A 24,601-nucleotide genomic window follows, 5' to 3' on the forward strand; every position below is an offset into this window, starting at 1 on the left:
TTTTTCTTTGAGCGCACACGATGGACTATAATTACTTCCGCACACGAATTACTTTAATTTTCACAGGAGAATTTATTCAGTACCTTGACCGTCCTATCTGGCACAGAGCAGCTCAACAATTTATCGTCCGCTTCGTACCATAAAATGCAGGAGAAAGAGGCTTCGTCATGGCGTCCCTTCATATTTATACCAGTTACCCCCTCTCTTAGGGCATCTCCCTTTGCCACCAAGAAAAATTTCTATACATTTTCTGACTTAACTAAACTGTAATTACAAGAGTTTTGAAAGTGACTACATACTTGCTACATTTCTGGCGGTAGTGTTCACGGACATTTAAAATGTAAACGCGTTCGATTTGTGGGATAAATGACCTCCTTTGATAGGCACTATATTTTTGACTTGACTTGGGGCACGCCATATACACGCGCTTTGAAATAGTTCACAAAACTGACTTAAGATTCTTCCGCCGTTGACACGTGCGACTGACGTCACGTATCCCAGAGCATGGGACCGAAGGTAATCACCACCTCGTCACGTGTCAAATCCATGCCATCAAGAATCGAACTTCTAATTAAATTGTCAATTTATGCATAATGTTCTTAGGGCACAAAGGTCATGGGTTCAATATATCAATGATATGTGTAAAGAAGTGAAATCAGAGATAAGGCTGTTTGCAGATGATGTTATTCTGTACAGAGTAATAAATGAGTTACAAGATTGTGAGCGGCTGCAGGGTGACCTCGATAATGTTGTGAGATGGACGGTGGGCAATGGTATGATTATAAATGGGGTTGAAAGTCAGGTTGTGAGTTTCACAAATAGGAAAAGTCCTCTCAGTTTTAATTACTGCGTTGATGTGGTGAAAGTTCCTTTTGGGGATCATTGTAAGTACTAGGTGTTAATATAAGAAAAGACCTCCATTGGGGTAATCGTATAAATATGATTGTTAATAAAGGGTACAGATCTCTGCACATGGTTATGAGGGTATTTAGGATGTAAATGAGTGGGCATATAAGTCGCTGGTAAGACCCCAACTAGAGTATGGTTTCAGTGTATGGGACCCACACCAGGATTACTTGATTCAAGAACTGGAAAAAATCCAAAGAAAAATAGCTCGATTTGTTCTGGGTGATTTCCGACAAAAGAGTAGCGTTAAAAAAATGTTGCAAAGTTTGGGCTGGGAAGATTTGGGAGAAAGGAGACGAGCTGCTCAATTAAATGGTATGTTCCGAGCTGTCAAAGGAGAGATGGAGTGGGAGGACATCAGTAGAGGAATAAGTTTGAGTGGTGTCTCTAAAAGTAGGAAAGATCACAATATGAAGATAAAGTTGGAATTCAAGAGGACAAATTGGGGCAAATATTCGTTTATAGGAAGGGGAGTTAGGGATTGGAATAACTTACCAAGGGAAATGTTCAATAATTTTTCAAATTCTTTGCGATCATTAAAGAAAGGCTAGGAAATCAACAGAGAGGGAGTCTGCCATCTGGGCGATTGCCCTAAATGCAGATCAGTAGTGATTGATGAAGTTATCTTTTATCATAATAATAACATTTGCTAGTTAGTCTCTATTTCAATTCCTTACTTTATTCGCCTAAAACCATTCATTTGCATTCATCTATATTACATAAAGGTACATGAAGTAGGCTAATAAACTTCCCTCCTCTCTCCAGTGTCGATAGAACGTTCCACAGCGCTGCACTCGCTCCGCCCGACTTCCCCCTCACCTCTCCACGGTACAGTATACTCGATTTTGTCATCCAATAGGACGGATCCAACACGCTCCACAAGGCCCCTCCCATGTTTCCCCTCCCCTCTCCTCGGTCAGTGTGCTTTACCCAAAACTTTTCATGACCACAGTCCTGAAACAGTGTTTGGTGACAACGGACTCAGCATCGGCAGTCTAGTCATTATATTAATACTTGTAATTTTTTTTTGTCATTATGGTTCATGTTATCACTAAACTCTCCATCATTAACAAGTTTACGCAACATAAACGATACTGTACATGCGGTATATAAGCATGTTTTAAGTGATTTGATTGAATCTGAGGATGTTCTTGTAGAACGAAACATGTCATTCTTTGTATAATAGTGTGTATTTTTACAGCTGTGTTTATAGTGTTATAATTTATAAAGTAATTGCTGTATGTCTACAGACTGAAACGTTTGTGTTACATGAAGTTATTTAAGAAATTCTATTTTGGACATTGTGCATGTAGCATCGCATTTTGTTATAACGTGGCTAATGAACTATTTTGATCTCTCCGCACAGGCGTTCTGTGGTAGCATCAGCCAATAAAGATAACAGGAGCACATGCTCATGTTTAGAGCATGGCTGGCTTTCTCGCTGACGGCGGTATACGTAATGCTGAGAAGATACAAAACTTGACAGTGGGGGGTCGGAATGGAAATGCGAGATTATGGCACATGCATGTGGAAGAATGCCAGACATTCTTTGCTGGACATGTCGCAAGATGTCAGTATGTCAATAAACACACATATATAGTAGCATGAGTTCAGCGACAATCTCGGAGGGGAATCCTTCAATAAACAGTACCAGCGCCTATCTTGCCTCGTGCTGGCAAGACGTGCTTGACCTCTGTAAGAAAAGTTGACAGCTCATAATTGATTAAAGTTAACACTGTTGCCTTATTTAAGATTGTTGTTATTCTGGGGGACTTCTTATTTTTCATTAAATGCTATTTGGTTTGCCTCTTCTTTCTTTCTTTCTTTCTTTCTTTCTTTCTTTCTATCTTCCTTAATCTGCTTACCCTCCAGGGTTGGTTTTTTCCTCGGACTCAGCGAGGGATCCCACCTCTACCGCCTCAAGGCCAGTGTCCTGGAGCGTGAGACATTGGGTCGGGGGATACAACTGGGGAGAATGACAGGTACCTCGCCCAGGCGGCCTCACGTGCTATGCTGAACAGGGGCCTTGCGGGGGGATGGGAAGATTGGAAGGGATAGACAAGGAAGAGGAAAGGTGCCATCCCGGCATTTGCCTGGAGAAGTGGGAAACCACGGAAATCCATTTTCAGGATGACTGAGGTGGGAATCGAACCCACTTCTATTCAGTTGACCTCCCGAGGCTGAGTGGACCCCGTTCCGGCCCTCGTACCACTTTTCAAATCTCGTGGCAGAACCGGGAATCGAACCCGGACCTCCGGGGTTGGCAGCTAATCACACTAACCACTACAACACAGAGGAGGTTTTTACCTCTACTTGCACCATATGATATGAATTTGTGTGCAATTGGAATTGCGGAAGTGTAGAGTGTTGAATGTGAGGGAAGGAACGTTAAGGACGACACAAACACCCAGTCCCCAGACCAGGAATATTAATCATTTTCAATTAAAAAACCCTGACCCGGCCGGGAATCGAATCCGGGGCCACTGTTTGACGGGCGGACGCGTTGCTTCCTACACCGCGGGGCCGGACGACTTGGAGCAGAGTAGCCCGCTTATCCACCCCGTATAAGGCAGTGATGGCGAGCCCATGACAGGCGAACACGACACGTCAGATAACATATTAACATATTTTAACATGCACAAAATAGGTTGAAAATCGAGCAACATTACGCTTTAATTACATGTATGTATGTATGTATGTATGTATTGTGACCGTGAGGCCACAGCTGAGTGAACAGGTGTTGGTATGGCTTGTGTTCGTTTGTCGGCGAGATGGGGTGTGCGCGACCTTGGGCGAGAACGAGAACGAGTATTTTTACGTGAAGAGGGCGACCGCCCGGCTAACAAAAATAAAAATAAAAAAATGAAGGTTGGCGAGAGAAAGAAGGAGGCCAGCGCGTGTCACCTGTAAATTGCGAGGAACGATATGAACGAAATACTTATAATATCTTTGGTGGCGACGTGCATAATTACGGAAGGCTCAAGGATTAAATTAAAATAAACTGGATAAAAAATAGCACATTTAGAGGATATAAATTAAAAACTGAAATTTTGAAATAATTTACACGACCTTGTGGCAAAAATGGTAATGAAGTTGTATATTCGTACAGTAGAAGAATTTAGTATCTAAATTGACTTTACTTCCGTGCATGTGCACCAGACACGATATTTAAGTCAGGTGATAAGATTACTCACTCTCACACTCACTGGCGTGTTCCTGGACTATCATCTGCAGTCGCTCAGCGTGGAACGTCGTGAATACTGTCGTCAAGAACAGTGGCTTCACTCCTGTGCTCTACACCTCTGATAATTGTATTCAACTTAGAACAGTGCTGTGATCAGACGTCGAATGTGCAGATATTAATCCCTTAAGTACGTGTCATTTCCAAAATACAGTTACGTGTGTGTTTGGAGTTTATGCTAAAGCACTTTGTGTAAGTTTCAGCTTTCTCACGAGTGGACGCGGAAGACGTGGACGTGATCATTTCCAGAAGAGGACGGAACTTCGCATTATGGATTACCAGTGCTTCACCATGAAGTTCTAAACTATTGACCACCGTTGGCGGCGTCGGGATGCAGATTCTTTCATCCTAGCATGGCTGATTGAGAACCCAGACTTCCAGACGTGAAGATTTCTCCTTAAGTTAAGTCGATTACGTCTCATTTATATCTGTTCTATGTAGTTTTGTTCTATTCTTTCTTTCTTTCTTCTTAGCAAGCTATTTTGACACATTTTACGGTTGTATATTTGCTCGGATATGTCGTAAAACTGACACATGCGATTGCTTAATGACCATGTGGCCATGAATTTGACAGTGAGGGTTCCGATAGAGTTATCCATGTGTTATCAACACCATCTTTGCTTATTGAGTGAATTTCGTCACGAATATGAATTAATTTATGTCCGATGGATTAAATGGTAGGATATTTCGTCCATATTTTCAATATTTTTCTTGTAATGGAACTTCTACTTGTACCTCGTGTTTGAGATAACGTGTCATCGGGATATTGAGTCTGAATTCTATATACGAATTTAATGTGAATATGTGCATTGGGGGCATGTGATAATTAGTTAGAGTAATTAATCATCGAGACACATTTAAGTGGATATTATGTATTTGTAGGACGATGGTAGGTCCTGATATTTCGTGGTTACACATATTTGAGATTAGGATGCGACAAATTAGAGTCGTCATGGTAGTACACTGTACGTGTAGAGTATATGGAATAATTGCGCATGACATGAATCTTCGTGAAACTGAGCTTTTCACATGTTAATGGATTATTCGCGATGAATGCAGTGTAGTCTAATATTAGTGTCTTCAGATGAAGAAAATGAAAGTCCATGTTAATCTATGTACTTCTTAATTCGTGGGAATATCCCAACTTTTCTCAAGTAATTCAATAATTTCAAGTTGAAGGTACAGGTGAACATTCGAGAAGGCCTTAGGTCTGAAGAACAGGTCTTCGACGAAATATCTAAATCATATTTGATTCGTGACTATGCAAGCTCATTCGTGATGCAATTTTTCGCTCTCATGAGGTAACTCAATCTTGCTGTAACTCAATAAATCTGTTAACAGGAGAGTAATATGATTGATCGACGCTCGTCGACATGTACATAGTGTAGATATTTTCTTCTTGGTAATCACAGTCTTCTTGACAATTTCCGTAGTTAGCTGTAGAAATAGTAATTTGTTAGTAGTTAGAAAATTATTTTCTATGTGTTCTGTTCTGAAAATATGTGACACTTTGACATTATCGATTGATAGTGGACGGGATTTCCACATGGATGATATTCTCCCCATTTACTTACGTTTGCAAGCCCAGAAGGCGTTTTATTTTGTTGAATTATTGATTAGATGCTTAAAGTTCAGTATTAATTCTCACGAAAAGAGATGTGAGATGACGTGAACAGGTATATCCGACGTCTCGGATTAACTTAGAGAAACCCAAGGCAAATTCAACTTTTCATTTTATAATTACAAAATTGTTAAAATAACGACTGTAAATTTTATTTTTGTTATAATTGTTAACTTTTGAATCTTGGAAATTTCTTTATTATACTCGTTCTTACAATTACTGCATCTTTTTCCAGATTGTCGATGAAGGCTTGGCCCAGACCTCATTTTTCTGAACGACAATTTTTAGTTCAACTTTAAATAAATTATTTAATAACTTTAAAGACGATAAAAAAATGTTTAACTATGTAACACTCTGTTAGAATGTTAGGGAAACAACTGCCGTGTACCATCCCATTAGTTTGCACCTAGGTTTGTTACATCAAGAGCCATATTAAATTCCATAACGTAGCGATCATAATCATAATCACAGATTTCAGGATGGCCAATATTGCATTTAATTAAATAAAAGTGTCATATTTGTTTTATACCTGGAACGTGCTTATTCGATGAACCCTATGATAATCCTGCCACATTCATTTATTTTATAAGCCTACAGCCACCGAACTGAGCACCCCTGGGGTGTCTCGTGTTCGCAGACTGACTATGTCGGGTACAGTATGTATGTATGTATGTATGTATGTATGTATGTATGTATGTATGTATGTATGTATGTATGTATGTATGTATGTATGTATGTATGTATGTATGTATGTATGTATGTATGTATGTATGTTGGGTATTCTGCCTGAAGGTTAGTTTGATCCACCACAGCGCCGACAAAAGCTGTCATAGCCAGCCTAGGTGTCACCGAATAGCCATACTAGAGAAATGAGGGTAGTTTCCCGTTGTTTTCCTCACCGAGCCAGAAGTTGTCATTACATATCATCAGTATGCCAAGCCCACTGAAATCCGTGCACCGGGCGAATTCGCCGTGCAGTTAAGGGCGCGCAGCTGTTAACTTGCATCCGGAAGATAGTGGGGTTCGAAATTTATATCGGCAGCCCTGAAGAGGGTTTTCCGTGGTTTCCCATCTTCACGCCAGGCAAATGCTGGGGCTGTACCTTAATCTAGGCCACGGTCGCTTCCTTACCACTTCTAGGCCTTTCCTATCCCATCGTCGCCGTGAGACCTATCTGTGTCAGTGCGACATGAAGCAAATTACAAAAAGAAATCCACGCACCAAACGATACTATGAGGGACTGGCTGCATAAGAAATGGTATTATTAGCTTCACTCGTACCTCAGTCACTTTCACATTGTCAAAGTGAAGTATAAAGCTGAGACAGATCTATGAATGTAACAACACTGTTGTAGCCCTCAGCAGAAGACAGTGCACTGTAAACATAAGGTCTCGCCAACAAAGGCATATAAAGAAGTATGTCTCAATTAAATCTATGGCCATATTTTTTTACAAAACTTAGTACCTTAAGGAAAACAAGTACCCGATTCTTAAAACTTACCTACTTTGAATGTACTTTTCAGTTATGAAATGAAATGGCGTATGGCTTTTAGTACCGGGAGTATCTGAGGACATGTTCGGCTTGCCAATGCAGGTCTATTGATTTGACTCCCGTAGGCAACCTGCGCGTTGTGATGAGGATGAAATGAAGGGGTCGGGGCAAAAGAGTGCCAAGCAACATTTTTGACAAACCTGAGCTGTCGGTGCCATTTGTTGAGGATTATGATAAGCTATCAGTAAACACTGGAAACTTGCATAGAAACACATTCAAGTGGCACTGCATGTGACTTTCATTTTGTTGCCCCCACCAGTTCTTAGAAACACTCGGAGCAAAACAGTGTCAAGCAACGAGGAGACCCAGATTACCATGGATTGTAGGAGGAAGCTTGTGTTTTCGAGTGATTCTGAAGAATATCTCAGTGATCCTGATGTAGACCCTGACTATCTTCCTCACATAGCATGTGAAATTTCCTCTCAAAGTGGACGTGAGGTAAGTGTTCCTTGGCATTGTTTTGACCATAACTTAAGTTTCCGCCATTGTTGCTGTGGTTATGTAACTTATTAAGTCATTAGGTTATGTTTTAGGAACCGTTATAACACACTCTTGGATCTATAGGAAGTGGCTTTTTCAGTTCAAAGTTTACTCTGGTTAGTTTAAGGCTTTTGTTGACCAACATTCGCAAATATGCAGTATGTGGCTTGGCACTATATTGCTCCAATTTTAAATCCGTTGCTGTCAGTCATCACTTTTCTCAAGAAAGGTTACATTGTCACTTGCGACCAGAGATTTATACAAGTTAACAGAAAAACTAGTGCATAATTTTGCAGCACTCTTGTTAAAGTAATCGTTATTAGTTACATAACAGAGGATATAACATGGATATTTCTCGTACTAAGACTTGGTGTTTTGCACTGTTTAGGATATCCTGGATCATTCAAGGACACCGTTACATTCGCCTGAGAAAAGCCCGAATTCTACGAGGATAAATAGACGTATTAATAAGATACAGATTAATAAGAAGAGGCGAAACGAAGGAAGAGAATATGTTGCGCGTAAGACCGGAAAAGTTGTTCCAGGAACAAACGTTGGAGAGCTGTGTCGCTGTCCCCTGAGATGTTTTTGAACTTGAAGAACAACAGATATTTTCAATATTTAATGGGTTTTGGGATCTCGCTGATTTTGATAAGCAAAATGCTTATTTATTTGGATGTATTGAAGCTATTCCTGCAAAACGGAGATACAGGACAGCTGAAGGAGAGCCAAGCTACGAAAATTGTCGACATACAATGTAGGCATTCATGTATGTGGTAAAGACTTAGGGTGCGTGTTTGTGTGGGATGACAGTATTGCAGGAAGAGGCAGTGACGAAATAGGTAGTGCAGTTTTGAAGTATCTGAAAACAAACGCCGTCGATGCTAAAAAGCTTGTGATTTTTTTCTGATAACGGTGGGGGCCAGAATAAAAACTGGAATATAATGGCACTCTGGCCTTATTTAATTCATAGTAAACGATTTAATGAGCTCAAACACTGGTTTTTAACGTCTGGCCACACATTCTTGCCATCAGATAGAGACTTTGCCAAAATTGAGAAGTACCAACGAAATCAACCGCATGTGTACGACGCTGCCAACTAGAAACGTATCATTCAAGAATGTGGGAGAAAGAAGTAGTTCAGTGTAACAGACACGAAACAAGACGACTTTTATGACCTGACAGTACTAAAAATTGGACTCCTGAACATCCGCAAAAAAAAACATGTGTAAGTGGCATGGAAATTAAATTCACAGGCGTAATTTGATCAAATTTGAAGCAAGTAATCCATGGTTTATCAAACTAAAAACAAGAATGGAGATGGATTTTGAAGACTGTAGCGTGCGAGAAAGAGGCAACACCACAACGTTGAGCTTGAAACGAAGGTACACTACTGTGCGAAAAATAAAGAAAAACAAACTGCAAGATGTGTTGATACTCCTGGACTATGTCCCACCTGTCCATCGCCAGTTTTATCTGAGCTTGATTCCTGATTCTGAAGACACTAATGAAGTTGAAGAAGTGTAGGAAAGGAGCAGCTGAGCTGTTAGTTTTAATGTTATGCATGTGCAGTTACAAGTTACTGAATTCCATATTTTGAAAAGAACAACATAGTTAAAATATACAAACAGACCCTTTTCCGTGACGGATTTATGTTGATTTATTTAAATTTCTTTTCAGTTGCCAGTTCTACCCCGATTTCCACTGCTACTAATTTAAATATTATTGGTGGAAATATTATTTTAATTGAAGATTGGTGTTAGTTTTCATTTCTGATTAAAATTGTTGATATCAGACATTGTTTCATTACCATAAAATAATATTCCTAAGATAAGTGTCTCTCCCATTGGGGCAATAAAGTGCCAAGCCACAGTATTCTGTGACGTGGTATTAAAATTACTGACTTTTGACCCTACAAATAGCAGCCCAAAAGAAATTATGCCTGCAAATCACATACAATGAATATTACTGAACCTTTCTTTTTTTTTGTTAGGGGCTTTACTTCGCGCCGACACAGATAGGTCTTATGGCGACGATGGGATAGGAAAGGCCTAGGAGTTGGAAGGAAGCGGCCGTAGCCTTAATTAAGGCACAGCCCCAGCATTTGCCTGGTGTGAAAATGGGAAACCACGGAAAACCATTTTCAGGGCTGCCGATAGTGGGATTCGAACCTACTATCCCCCGGATGCAAGCTCACAGCCGCGCGCCTCTACGCGCACGGCCAACTCGCCCTGTACTGAACCTTACAAAGCTATTATTATATCATTCCCGTGAATGGTGCGATTTCACGATTTGAACAAATTTTCTAACCGCTCTCCCTTAAAATTAAGAAAATGTTGCTTTGCACTCTTTTGCCCGGACCCCTTCAAATGATGATGAAGACGACAAATACACACAGCCCCCGTGCCAGTGAAATTAACCAATTAAGGTTAAAATTCCCGACCCTGCCGGGAATCGAACACGGGACTCTTGTGACCAAAGGCCAGCACGCTAACCATGGAGCCGGACAACTTTTCAGTGATGTTTACAAAATGAAATGAAAAAACATTCAATGGAATGTAATGCAGCCTAATACTTAAATGAAGCCAAATGAGGGGTTTCGTGGTCCGCACCTGTGGTATAGTGGTTAGTGTGATTCACTGCCACCCCCGAAGGCCCGAGTTCTATTCCTTGATCTGCCACGAAATTTGAAAAGTGGTACCTGGGCTGGAATGGGGTCCACTCAATCATGGGAGGTCAAATGACTAGAGGATGTTCGATTCCCACGTCACCCATCCTCGAAGTGGTTTTCCGTAGTTTCCCAATTCTCCTCCAGGGAAATGCTGGGATGGTACATAACTTAAGGTCACGCCCGCTTCCTTCCCTCTCCCTTGCCTATCCCTTACAACCTTCCCATCCCCCTACAGGTTAGCATAGCAGGTGAGGTCGCCTGGACGAGGTACTGGTCCTAGTCCCAAGTTCCATCTACCCACCCAAAAGTCTCACGCTCCAGGAAACTACCCTTGAGGAGGTAGAGGTGGGATCCCTCGCTGAGTCCGAGGGGAAAACCAACCCTGGTGGGTAAACGGATTAAGAAAGAAAGAAAGAAAGAAAGAAAGAAAGAAAGAAAGAAAGAAAGAAAGAAAGAAGGAAGGAAACAGGGGTATCATGATGATATTAAAGGAAATTAACCAATGACATACCAGAGAGTAAAAAGCAATAAACAATACCTTAATTGACACACTAGTCGGAAAAGGTTGGCATCCCTGGTATAAGGGTTTTACCGGTATTGATCTTTTTAAATTTGCCCTTTCGTCGCACCGACACAAATAGTTCTTATGGCGACGATGGCACAGGAAAGGTCTAGGAGTGGGAGGGAAACGACCGTAGTCTTAATTAAGGTACAGTCCCAGCATTTGCCTAGTGTGAAAATGGGAAACCATGGAAAGCCATCTGCAGGGTGGCCGATAGTGGGGTTGGAACCCACTATCTCACATATACGCGTCCATAATCGGACGCCAAATTTCTCGTTATTATTATTATTATTATTATTATTATTATTATTATCGTCCGACTCATTGGCAAAATGGTCAGCGCCGAGGCCTTCAGTTCAAAGGGTCCCGGGTTCGATTCTCGGCCGGGTCGGGAATTTTAATCGCCTCTGATTAATTCTTCTGGCCCGGGGACTGGGTGTTTGTGTTTGTCCCAAACCTTTCCCCTTCCTATTCAGACAACACGCTACACTACCGACCACCACAAAAACACGCATTTAGTGATTACTTCCCTCCATATAGGGTTGGTGCCAGGAAGGGCATCCGGTCGTAAAACAGGGCCAAATCCACATTTGCGACAGTTCGCAACCGCGACCCCACAGGTGTGGGAAAGGCGGTAGAAAAATAAGATTATTATTATTATTATTATTATTATTATTATTATTATTATTATTATTATTATTATTATTATTATTATTATTATTATTATTATTATTATTATTATTATTATTATTATTATTATTATTATTATTATTGTAGCGGGAGGTACACCTCATTCCCGTGCATTTAAATGAAGCGCCTTCAAGAACGCTACCTATCATATTAAAATTGAAACAACTAGTGCAAGAAGTTGGGACGTTGATCAAAAGATCTCACTACTATAGTGATAGAGTAATGTGTTGTTTTAATGTTTCCTAAACTGACTGGATATATATATGTATATTGTATCACAGGTTGAAACAACTATTTCAAAAAGTTCGGACTTTTCCCCATAGATGCCTCTGTTAAAGAACTGATTTCATGCTCTGTGGTGCAAAGTGGAATAACTAGAAATTTAAATAAATTTTGTGTTTATAGGTTTTCTAAACTGAATTGACTTTCCTTATTTTTTATACTTCAAGGTTTGCAACACCTCTTACACATCCCGCCAGCGTTGTTTTCTGACCAATCAGAAATTTTATGTAATTATTTTTCAGCCAATCATACGCTTCTTGAAACTTTTCGACTATCCAATAAAAATGAGAGGCTGTGTCCGGATTTAGTCCAGAGCCTTCTCGAACCTTCCTTTCGGGTATAAAAGCTGACGCCTTTTCGAGCTAACTTGTCTGGAGGAGGCGAGGGTCCTCATTCTTCGGCAGGCAGAACACCAGCCCAGGTAATGGCCACCAGTTTTCTGTCTCTGTATTTATTTCCACAAGCTGGCTCGAGGGGAACGTTTCCAGTCTTTAACTATGTAACAGTAAATTTACTAAAATGTAAACTTTCTTCCTTCTCGTGTAAAATTTCATGTAAGTCCGGACTTAAACTGTAAACCGGGGATAGAGTATGCGTTACCCTATCGAATTCCCCTTCAATTAATCTTGAGGTGACTACGATTTTGTAACTGTTTTTCTCTTGTAAACTGTAAATTAACTTGTCCATCTAACCACCTCAGTAGTTTGGGGTTAGCCTCTGCATCATCGGGCCACAAGCCCAAGTAGTGTTTTAATTTTTGATTTCGAGGAGCGCAAGTGTTCGCGTCCATACATTTTGATTTTTGTGCCAGTAATTGAACCTGTTATTATCCACGAAGGCCCGGTAGAATGGGTACTCGATACCAATGCATTGTTTCTTAAATCCAATTGCTACAGTCTTGTAAAATGTAGCTTGTGCCTAGAGAGGCCTGGATCTTAGTGTACAATATCTGATGATCGTTTTGAGATTTTGGATCTGTTCAGCTGTTGAGCGACCTTTTCTGAACCCTCCTTGGTATTCACCTATTTGATGTTCGACTTGTGCTTCCAAACGTTCCAGGATGGCAAGTGACAGAATTTTGTAAGTCACGGGTAGCAAAAATATTCCTCTGTAGTTGTTGATTTTCTTCATGCTGCCTTTTTTGTGTAATGGATGGATCAAAGCTATTTTCCAATCTTCGGGTAGGGTCTCCTTGTTCCAAATTTCTTCTATTTGCTTTTGCAAGATATCAAGTGATTCCTCTGGGGCATATTACCATAGTTCTGCTACTACTGAGTCTTCCCCCGGCGCTTTGTTATTTTTGAGACGGGCAATGTGGCGCTTGATTTCATCTCTGTCGGGTGGTCTGGAATCTGGGTACCTGAGCAAGGGTTCCTTGGTCCCAATGGCGCTTTGCGGTTTAGAGCAATTGAGTAAATTCTTGAAGTAATCTGCCAGAATGCTGCAATTTTCTTCATTTGACGTCGCCAGTGTGCCGTCCTTTCGCTCAAAGCATAGAGATGGTGGTTTATAGCCAGTGAGTTTGCGTTTGAAGGCTCTGTAGTACTCTCTGCTTTCATTCTTCCTAATGTTTTGTTCTATCTTTTCAATGAGAGATTTTTCGTATTTACGTTTCTCAATCTGAACACCCTAGCTGCTTGGGCACGTTGGGTTTTGTAGGTTTCCCAATCATTTTCTGATTTCGTATAGTAGTACTGTTTCCACACATTGAGTCTTTCTTGGAGGACTGATTCGCAGGTACTATTCCACCAGGCATGCTTTTTGCTTCTCTTGATTTCTGCAACGTCTTTGGCGGCCTCAACAAGGATACTTTTGGCGTTGTTAAAGTCACAGTCATTTGGTCTAGCCTTCTCCTGGAACTCCTCGACCCTTTGCCGAAGTCTATCATTGTCGAAGCGTGTGATCTGTTTGGTTGTCTTCCTTGTGTTTGCGGGAATTGGTTTGAATTTGATAAGAGACATATAATGATCTGAGGCCACATTGATGCCTTTCTTTACCTTGACATTCATAATCTCATTGCTGTTTCTCCTGGAGATCGCAACATGATCAATTTGGAACTCCCCGAGAGCTTGGACGGGAGAACGCCAAGTCATTTGCTTTCTGGGTAGATGGCGAAAGTGGGTCGACATGACCTGCAGGTTGTGATTTTCGCAAATGGACACCAGTCTTTTGCCGTTGGGATTGGTCCTTTTGTGAGCAGGGTAACTTCCTATAACTTTCTTGTACTTCTGTTCACGACCTAGTTGGGCATTAAAGTCACCCAAAAGAAGCTTGACATGGTGTTTGGGGATTTTGTTTAATTTTTCATCCAGTAGGTCCCAGAAATTATGAACTTCGTCTAGATCAGACTTGTTCTTATCGTTTGTAGGAGCATGTGCATTAACTAGGGCGTAGGTTTTGTTCGCGCATTTAATTGTGAGTATAGACAATCTGTCATTCACAGGTTCGAAATTTGCAACCGATTTAAGGATCTTGGTTCTAACAGCAAACGCGGTTCCAAGCATCACAGCTCCATTGAGGATTCCCCTTTGCGCTTTGCTCTTGAAAAATCGGTAGCCTTCGGATTCAAAAATCTCTTCATCTGGGTACCTTGTTTCCTGTAGGGCCATTATGGATACCTGATTTTCGTGAAGAGCTTTGGTGAGGGTTTTCAGCTTGCCAGTTTGTGTAAGTGAATTTATGTTGAAAGTTGCTAGAAAGGTTCTAGATTTTGGCCTGAGTTTTTGACTCTTCAGGGTACACCGAGACGCTCCGACCCGTCTCTTGCATGATGTCGAGTCTCCCCCAGAATCCGAACGAGACTCGTGCGCCGTGGCGTTCACGACGAGGGATTTATCCGAAGATTTACCCCCTGGGGTATGTTTCTTGAAATGTTGTGCCATCTATTTTTTTGACTTGACTTTGCTTTGGACGGGTACCCATCCTTTTACAACTAGGGTTGTTAGCCCTAGACGTTGCCTCAAGATGTTTTCTGGCTTCTGGTCATTTACCAATCTTCGCCGTAACCCTGGCAAGGGACCAGTTTTTTTTCCGCGGTGGTATTTTATTTCCCTACTACCCTCTGACTCTGCTGGCGGCAGAGCCAGCGAGCTTTCCCAATTCCAATGGGACGCGCCCGGTGGAGGTAACCGGTAAATCCCCACACGGGTATTATTGTTATTATTATTATTATTATTATTATTATTATTATTATTATTATTATTATTATTATTATTATTATAACATTCAGTAATGCAATGTTGAAAACTCCAAGTTTAACATGCACAGAAATTTCTAGTTGTCCGTACGTTTCGGTTCTTGCGAATGATACGACAGCTCTGTATGCCAACACTGATAATAGTTTATCACGCGTTTGGAGAGGGAACAGCAGTCTATCTAGCCGTCTGAAAGTTTCAATGTCAAGGCAAGGTGACACACGTTGCGCAGGTCGTGGATATGGCTCGCAGTGCATCAGCAGCTGATACACCACTAAACGTTATGTCATATTGTTCGCAACCTTGCCGCCAAGGACGAGCGCCACTGCAAAACCATGCAGTACTGCTGATGAAAGACATGCGTATTGTTCACTATGTTTGGAACATTGTTTACAACTATCAAGGCTACCCTTGTATAACCCTTAAGAGTGCCAAATACGATCTGTCTAGGAATCCAACAACACGCTACGAACTAGATGATGGTCAACCTTCTGGGACAATGAAAATATGATATTTATAATCCCACCGTTCCATAGTTCGAGGAAAAAATAAATCTGGCCAACATCAAAGTCATGGGTATCCTAAAATTCTTTTAAGTTTTTTTTTTAGAATTTTGAGATTTTTGTTTAACGTCGCATCGACACAGATAGGTTTTATGGCGACGATGGGAATTATAGTTCAGCCCCAGCATTTGGCTGGTGTGTAAATGGGAAACAAGGGAAAAACACTTTCAGGGCTGTCGCCAGTGGGGTTCGAACCCACTATCGCCCGGAGTGAGCAATAGAGGCGTTTCGGCTCACCTGTTAATGTAAGAGATGAAATTGTACTAAAAATGTACTGAAAAAGTCATGTCAAATCGTCGTTGATGATAACCAACCTCCTATGTAAGGGAACATTCATTTTTGACATTTTGTTACCGATAGATTCACAATACCCTTTTCCTTACAACGGAAAATACCTCCTTCGTGAGGAACAATTGGTAAAGCGATAATTCTATGAACAAAAAAATACTCGTATGCACCATTGCCTTTTAATGATGATAAAATATTTATCTTATGCTAATCTTCACATAGGAGGTTTCGGAAGAGCAGATTATGTTGCTCGAATGAAAACAGCCAGACAGTAGTGACGAGTAAGGGGCGGCGAAGGGTGATAGTCGCCACCCCACCCCCACCCCCAATTTGAGGAGAAAACATGAAATTTTTATTCCATTTTAGCCGACTGAAACTAGAAATTGTACGAATTATTTGAAAAAAACACTTGTACAAGTTCTGTTGTCTTATCAGCAAATTCTTTCCTTTATTTTCTTTAATATTTAACAATATTATTAGCGGAAATACTAACAAAAACTCCTTCGTCGAGGCTAACTGAATTGTACAGCGGCACAGCAAGTAGTTGACACTTTGTACGTGCTGTGAGGAAGGGCAGGAGGGTTTTTTTTTTTTTTTTTTTTTTTTTTTGCCAAAGTCATGGACACTGAGGTATAATTTACCCGCTTGCCGCGCGCATTCGTCAGTCCGGCCGTCTCTTTAGTGTCCCTTAGTTTCTTAGTGTGCAGTCAAACACTAAATGATTTTGAATTGTATAATCACGCTCTATCCGCCTCTGTGGTGTAGTGGTTAGCGTGATTAGCTGCCACCCCCGGAGGCCCGCGTTCGATTCCCGGCTCTGCCACGAAATTTGAAAAGTGGTATGAGGGCTGGAACGGGGTCCACTCAGCCTCGGGAGGTCAACTGATTAGAGGTGGGTTCGATTCCTACCTCAGCCATCCTGGAAGTGGTTTTCCGTGGTTTCCCACTTCTCCTCCAGGCGAATGCCGGGATGGTACCTAACATAGGGCCACGGCCGCTTCCTTCCCTCTTCCTTGCCTATCCCTTCCAATCTTCCCATCCCTCTACAAGGCCCCTGTTCAGCATAGCAGGTGAGGCCGCCTGGGCGAGGTACTGGTCATTCTCCCCAGTTGTATCCCCGACCAAGAGTCTGAAGCTCCGGGACACTGCCCTTGAAGCGGTAGAGGTGGTATCCCTCGCTGTGTCCGAGGGAAAATGCCGGCCCTGGAGGGTAAACAGATACAGATGATGATGATGATGATGATGATGATGATAATCACGCTCTACTTCTATTTAATTGTAATTCATATGTGATATTGCTCCTTTGGTGAAAAAAATCGTTTTATTTTTCGGCGGGTACTTTTTATGAATTTCGCCTTAACTTTTTTTAGAATTTCACGTTATCTTTAGTCATGGTATTATCATATTTTGGGATTTTAAGTGTAATTTTTCATGTAAATAAATTATTGAAGAACAATGTGTAGTTTTATTTAAAGTCACACACACATTTTTATCATTATATTATCATTGAAGAAGACGCAATGTAAAGTGAAATGGCGTATGGCTTTCAGTGCCGGCAGTGTCCGAGGACATGTTCGGCTCGCCAGATGCAGGTCTTTTGATTTGATGACCCGTAGGCGACCTGCGTGTGAAATGCGGATGAAATGATGATGAAGACAACACACACACCCAGCCCCCGTGCCATCGCAATTAACCAATGATGATTAAAATTCGCGACCCTGCCGGGATTCGAACCCGGGACCCGTCTGACAAACGGCCAGCACGGTAACCATTTATCCATGGAACAGAACACATTATAAAATAAAAATATATAATATATTTTTTTTCTAAGTGTCTAAGGAGAACACTGTCGCTTAAAACTCCTGAGTAGCAAGAAGAGAAAGGACAACATTCAACATTAGCACATGGTTACCACAATGATTGGAGAGTTCTGCCACTAAACTCAGGATAACTGTCAAGCAAACTAATCAGAACATACACTATATTTACTTTTCCATCACTCAACTCGATTGATTTGTTCTTGAAGTTCACTGTACCCTTTTGTGATCACTGAATCACTCTCACCTTTAAAGAATGGAATAAACTTCCCTTTTTCCACTTCTGCTGAATCGACATTTATGTTAATGATGAATACTGAACTAAACACTTATGCATATAAAATTTATAAAGTTGACATATTCGCGTTATTGTCTCATTTCGTTTTATTTCACGAAATAAATCTGTCCGGTTTTCGAATTGTTAACAACGTTATGTATAGGTAACTGTTTGCCAAGCATTCCAGGGAACATACTTTAAATATACTTTAAATCCTCTATTTCCAACTAGTGCTGTGGCCTCATTTAGGTGTATACCTCTTATATTTAAATCGTTAGAAACTAATTCTAACCATCGTCGTCTTGGTCTCCCTCTACTTCCCTTACCCTCTATAAGATAGTCCATAACAGAGTCCATTATTCTCCAACATTCAGTTCAAACCAGACAAGAAAAGACAGTAAACCGAGCAAGGGACCCCGTGATTTGGGTCACCATAGCTATCAGCTTGCATTCGGAAGATAGTGGCGGCAACCCTGAAGCTTCCCAATTTCACGACAGGCATATGCTAAGACGGTACCTTAATTAACACCACGGCCGCTTCGTTCCCACGCCTACTTTCCTGTCCCATTGTCGCCATAAGACCTCTCTGTGTCGGTGAGACGTAAAACAACTTGTATAGAAACCATACGGTCAAGAAAAGGTGCTTGTGTCTCCAAGTAGGTCATGATCGTTCAGGCGTCAAATCTTTATTGTGTGGCACTGTGGATAGCTGGTTCGAGTCCTGTTGATGAAATGTTTACCATCAGAAAGTTCTTTCCGACTACCATATCAATAATTCTGCTGGAGTATTAACCATTTGATGGTCTCGAAGAATACGTTACCTTCGTCAGCATTTGCACGAGATCTCTTGTTTAGGGTCGCCTAAATGATCTTCATCCACTGCTGAGGTAACTGAAAGGGTTTTAGAAATTTTAATTCTACTTCTTTACCAATAAATAAACTCCGAAATATTCTGGCATAGATTGTTGTTTATTGACAGTAAAAGGAGGGTAAAAGGCATCATGAAAATATTCAATAGCCTTTGAATAAAATGGATGGCTTTTCGACAGTTGAAACCATAACTTAAACATTTAAAAAATCTTTGAAATAAACGAACGCTGGTTTAGCAATTCTCGACGCACCTGCCTGAAGGGCAGCTTTACCAGAAAGTACTCTTACAATTTATTAAGGTTATAAAAGAAAAATCTGGAAGTCTCTAAGATCAGGTTCCATGTCAGACGACTTGTAACACCATAATGATTCGTAATGGTCCAGTACCTTCAAGAGAGATTACGAGTAAGCTGACCTCCAACGATAACAAAAGATTTACTGTCACTGTCATGAAATTAAGTTATTGTTAAGAAATGTAGATTTTTAAACAGCAAATAACGCCTATACAATATTATTTTCATATAAAATGTTCGTGGAATAACCCTGTATCATTGCCTATGATATGAAGTTTGATAGGAAAAATCTCAGCAGGTTATTATTAGACAATACATTTCTAAAATGCATAAGTTGGACTTGAATTTTCAAATACACCGAATTCAAGTAAGGCGTAAGTATGATTACATAAAAATATACCTCATATCACCATGTTTATTACATAATAGGATTTTTAATTCACCACCTGGACGAGACACTGTTTATTTCCCTCAGGATTTGGTCTTCAGGAAAGTGGCTATTTCACACAACTGTGAGGTGATTAGCTATTAAATTCTCACTAGGAATAGCCTTCTTCCATAATCTCTTTCTTCATCAGAAGGAAACACAAATACTGGAGTGTACTCTCCTCGTTTATTATTGGCTTTGCAGCCAGGCACACATCAACTCTTAGGCATGTTTATTTCTCTCACTGAAAACCTTAAATCAATTCTATACACATCGTGGTTGACAATAAAATACTGAATGCACGAACTCGATTAATTTTACGCTATGGATAAAACATTACACAAATCAAGAACAAAAATTACTGGGCGAGTTAGCCGTGCGGTTAGGGGCCCGCAGCTGTGAGCTTGCAACCGGGAGACAGAGGGTTCGAACCCCACTGTCGGCAGCCCTGAAGATGGTTTTCCCTGGTTTCCCATTTTCACACCAGGCAAGTGCTGGGGTTGTATCTCAATTAAGGCCACGGCCGCTTCCTTCCCTCTCCAAGGCCTCTCCTATCCCATCGTAACCATAAGATCTGTCTGTGTCGGTGCGACGTAAAACTAATAATAATAATAATAATAAAACTACAAAATTAAAACACTGCAAAGCGATCTTCTTAACCTATAGCCGCGCATGAATACACGATCACACTATGTTTCTTCACTAATTAAGGACTCTTCAGTTATTAATGCAGTCGATGACGACTCAGTCTCATATGTACCTGAGTAAAAATACAGCCAACGTTACAAAATTCAATAAAACAGCGAAGAATTCACATGTAATTCAACCAGTTCACGTGCTAAACTTACCCCCTAACGATCAGCTGATTGCTTTCCCGCGCTCCCTACAGTACGGCCTGCGCATCAGCCCCGTGAAGCTGTCGTCAGATGCGCCTGTAATTGCGGCATGTCCTGCCTTGCCTTCGCGGTCCCCAGACCTCAATCCGTGTGATTATTGGTTGTGGGGTTACCTGAAATCGCAAGTCTACCGCGATCGTCCGACCTCATTAGGGATGGTAAATGATAACATCCAACATTGCTCCTCAACTATAGGTATTATTGTCCGACTCGTTGGCTGAACGGTCAGCGTGATGGCCTTCGGTTCAGAGGGTCCCGGGTTCGATTCCCGGCCGGGTCGGGGATTTTAACCTGAATTGGTTAATTCCAACGGCACGGGGGCTGGGTGTATGTGCTGTCTTCATCATCATTTCATCCTCATCATGACGCGCAGGTCGCCTACGGGTGTCAAACAGAAAGACCTGCACCTGGCGAGCCGAACCCGTTCTGGGATATCCCGGCACGAAAAGCCATACGCCATTTCATTTTTTTCATAGGTATTATTGATGAATGGTAGCAGACATGTGGAGCATGTGTTTCAAAGAACGTCGTCCTTGCTAATCCTCGATTGTTATGCTAATTATTGCTCGTATATCGTATGAAGCGCTATCTGTTGGTCAATTTGTGTACTCTATTTTGGTGTCAGTAAAATCCCATGTCATGTCAATCATGTGTGTTAATTATTACCTTTCTACCTTCAATATTCCGTGAAGAATTGCCTCGTCAAATTTTAACGAACATTTGGATCACCCTATACATTACAATTCAATCAATCAATCAATCAATCAATCAATCAATCAATCAATCAATCAATCAATCAATCAATCAATCAATCAATCAATCAATCAATCAATTCTGATCTGCATTTAGGGCAGTCGCCCAGGTGGCAGATTCCCAATCTGTTGTTTTCCTTGCGTTTTCTTCAATGATTGCAAATAAATTGGAATTTTATTGAACATCCCCTTGGTATGTTCTTCCAATTTCTAAATCCCCTTCCTATAAACGAATATTTTCCGCAATTTGTCTTCTTGAATTCCAACTTTATATTCATATTGTGATCTTTCCTACTTTTAAAGACGCCACTCAATTTTATTCGTCTATTAATGTCATTGCACGCCATCTCTCCGCTGACAGCTGGGAACATACCACTTGGTCGAGTAGCTCATCTTCTTTCTCCCCAGTCTTCCCAGCCCAAACTTTGCAACATTTTTGTAACGCTACTCTTTTGTCCGAAATCACCCAGAACAAATCGAGCTGCTTTTCTTTTCCACGTCTATATTTTGAAATAAACCATAAAATTAGTCATGTGTCCTAGTCTTCAGTGAAAAGGCATAGTAGGGAAATGATGGTTGAGGTAGTCTCCCGTTGCTTTCCTCACCGAGTCAGAAGTTTCTATCACATATCAATCTGCCGAGCCCACTGAAATACCAGTACCAACCGACCATACAAGTGATATTTTCACACAATTTATAGCAGGTTCTGGCTGCATAAGGAATTGCATTACTAGCATCGCTCATACCTCAGTCACTTTCATATCGTCAAAGCCAAGGATAAGACTGAAACAGGTCATTGAAAGTAACTTTTGATTTGATTTGATTTGATTTGATTTGATTTGATTTGATTTGATTTGATTTGATTTGATTTGATTTGATTTGATTTGATTTGATTTGATTTGATTTGATTTAATTTAATTTGATTTGATTTGATTTGATTTGATTTGATTTGATTTGATTTGATTTGATTTGATTTGATTTGATTTGATTTGATTTGATTTGATTTGATTTGATTTGATTTGATTTGATTTGATTTGATTTGATTTGATTTGATTTGATTTGATTTGATTTGATTTGATTATTTATCATCAACTGAGTAATTCCTTCTCCAATTACAGATTATATAATAAATTCAAATAATAACAATGCTAACAGCAAATGCTGCTACTGCTACTACTACTACTACTACTACTACTACTACTACTACTACTAATAATAATAATAATAATAATAATCATAATAATAATAATAACAATAAAGCAATATATACATATTTACAAAATATATCCGAGAGAAAAGGACATGAAAAGAGAAAAGTGTTTATGCGTTTGATATGACCGAGGGATAACAGAAGGAAATATAACTTTCGGTCACCAAATACTCAGAAAAGTATACAAGGAACTCTCTGTGAGGCGTCCATAAGATGTGTACGAATTTCACTAGCTGATGAGTGGAATACGTCCACCATCCCGCTGATTTCATTCGGGGATCTTAGGGCCTGCATAAACCAAGAGTTCCTGTATGATTCAGTTCTGTACCTGGGTAAGTGAAAGGTGTTACGGGAAGGAACATGAATTGGTAGCAACTGGAGTAAATTAGCACAATAAAGGAAATTACCGATACATTTGTGTACGAAACGTTCATTAATATACCTACGCTTAGTTTTAAGACACTCAATACACATCTTTGTACACACACAAAATCATAATCTATCGATGACAGCTTGATACCCAAACAATTTTTTACTGATCCATTTTGAGAATCTGATCTGTACTCGCTCTAAGGCATTAACTAAATATTGCCATGAAGGGATCCACACTTCAGAGCAGTACTCTAGACGAGGCTGTATAAGCGAGAAATACAGGGTTTTCAATGAGACAAAAGATTTAAAACTCTTGCAATTTCTTTTTGAAACCTTGCTATTTAAATGCCTTGTTAACGATATTTAGCCAACGGCTGTAGCCGTGTTGAAATCCCGGATCCCGTGAGTTCTCCGAAGTTAAGCAACATTGGGCGTGGTCAGGGTTGCCACGCGCTGTTGGTGGGGGGTAAGGGAATGGAGGAGCGCAAAGGAACTGGCCACCCTACCGCACGTAAACTCCGGCTCAGGTACACCTCTGCGGAGGTACGGACCTGCCTTCAGGCAGAACAACCCTTACCTTAACGATATTTAACACATGCTCATTGAAAGATAAATCATTTTGATTACAAAAAGGAACACAAATATCATTAATTTTAGTAAGACGCTTCACTTCTTGACTCTTTATATCATTCTTGAATATAATAACTTGCGAATTTCTCTGCACTTCGAAATATTTAGGGTTAAATGCCACTTTTTGCACAAGTCACTAATATACTCTAGCCAATACCAGAAGACATAGTGCACTGTAACCAATAGGCTTTGCCAGTAAATGAACCACAAACGTGTAATAAATCGGAAATAAATTGCCATAAAAACAAACAATTACATTTACTATTACAGGTACCCGGCTATAATTATTTAGGAAACCTTATTTCCGATAACAAGCGACGTACTGATTGTAAATTGCGGAGCCAAAACAGAATCAGTTGGCTAATCAAGGGTCGGTTTCGATTTCGATCGCAATCAACATACAATGATTGACTTTGCACATCATCAGGTTTTATACACTGCAGTGAAAAAAAGATATCGATGCAGGGAGCGAAATACCCAGAAAAATAATTTTCACAATCAGTGTTGCCAACCATGCATGAAGAAATGATAGAATTTAAGGAAATGGAATGATGGATCAGAAGTAAAGGAAATGAAATAATATTTGTTGAAGAATAATACTGACAAGAACTTCTTGAAAATGGTCATCTATACAGTCTACCGGTAACTACAGGCTAATGGTGGCCACCGTCAGCTGCCCTGAGAATGGTTTTCCGTGGTTTTCCATTTTCAATTCCAGGCAAATGCCGGGACAGTTCCAATTCATATTCCATAGCCGATTCATTTCGTCTTCATTAGCTCCCCAACTGGCGCTGGCATCACGAAGGCCATCCGCCAGTAAAACATTCCAGTGTCTGGACATTTCGTACCACGGACATTCCGAACCACTTGATTTTTTAGGACATTTTGTACCAACTAGGTCGTTATCTACCAGCGAACTATTTTCCGGCAATCCCCAAATATTTAAGCCAGGGCAATCCGTACCACTAGATGTCAAATTGGAATTCCATTTTCACGCCAGCGGGCATA

Source organism: Anabrus simplex, chromosome 1 (genome assembly GCF_040414725.1).
Source record: "Anabrus simplex isolate iqAnaSimp1 chromosome 1, ASM4041472v1, whole genome shotgun sequence".
NCBI classification, from domain to species: Eukaryota; Metazoa; Arthropoda; class Insecta; order Orthoptera; family Tettigoniidae; genus Anabrus; species Anabrus simplex.